The sequence below is a fragment of the Panthera pardus genome, unplaced genomic scaffold, assembly GCF_024362965.1.
Source record: "Panthera pardus isolate Hobbes unplaced genomic scaffold, ASM2436296v1 HiC_scaffold_10, whole genome shotgun sequence".
NCBI lineage: Eukaryota > Metazoa > Chordata > Mammalia > Carnivora > Felidae > Panthera > Panthera pardus.
The window spans coordinates 79,014,144-79,015,418 of record NW_026526655.1 but is presented as its reverse complement, the minus strand read 5'-3'; positions in this window follow the sequence as shown (position 1 = coordinate 79,015,418).

Sequence of the window (1,275 nt, the reverse complement as noted above, 5' to 3'; positions counted from 1 at the left end):
CCTTGAGTGCAAAATTTTCTTAGGATTCAGAGAAATGCAAGTTCAAAAAAAGATAAAGAGATAAGACAGATTTTTTTGCCTCTTCATGCATGCAAAGCTTGAGTTAAAACCTTTTATCATATTAGAAATTCCAATACAACAAACCTAAAAACTTTCAAAAGGTTTCCTAATTTCTTTGTTGTATTAAATGTGGCTTCAAGTATGTCAATAAACATAGAGCTCAATTTGGGAGGGGTAGATAGACTACTTACAACATATCTTCATCTAGGCTTCTCTAGGAAAATACAATAAACAAAGAAGACTATCTATAAGAAATGTGTCATCTTTAAAATCAATACTGTTAGTAAAATGTATTTTAAGCACCAATTAAAATTAGTATATGTTTTTCTCATCTCTAGCAACCAAAAGAGCCCTTCTTAGATGTAATTATAGCTTCCTCCTCAATGTGTTACCTTGAACATTAACCCAGAAAATATCTTTAAAAGTGCTCTGCAGGTATTACCTCCTCTCAAAAAACCACAGAGGGACAACATAAGAAAAGTCTACTCCAATCTAAATGGCTAGTTTAAACAAAAATAATTAGAGGAATTCTGTATATCACCAATGTAAGAAGTTTTGGAGAAGAGAGTAGCATACAATTATTTAAAGTCATGTACACATTTCACTTTTCCATGCAAGATGATTTAAAATATAAACACAATGTGGTTGTAAATCACTGAAAATACCATCAAGTCTCTGCCCCCAGAATTTATAGTCCCACTCTATGGTCAAAAAAAAAGAAAGGAAGGAAAGGAGAGAGAAAGGGAGGGAAAGGAGGGAGGTAGGAAGGAAATATGAAAACATAATAGTCTATCAAATATTTTAGTTTGTAAGTAGAATCTAAACAAAGAGGAAGGATTTGTCTTGAGCAACAAAATGGATCAAGATCTAAATGATAAAATCAAAATTACTAACCACTAAGTATGAGAATTAAGAGGATACTCTTATACAAGCAATAAAGTTTTACTCAGGTTTTAAAATACACAATACAATCTTCTGTGTGAAAACTATTAAAAAAAAAAAAAAAAAAGAAAAACAGTTCAGTTTTCTAGCCTCTGCAGTAACTAAAAGGCAATGGCGTGTTTTTATTAGGAATGAGAAAAAATGGTTTTGCTCATGTTTCCTAAACTATGGTTTGTTATCTAGTTTTTTGTTTTGTTTTTTTCCCCTCAAATAAAGCACAAATTGTGACTTAGAAATCCTCAGGGCTGTGCCATCAGTACTCCAAACATATAA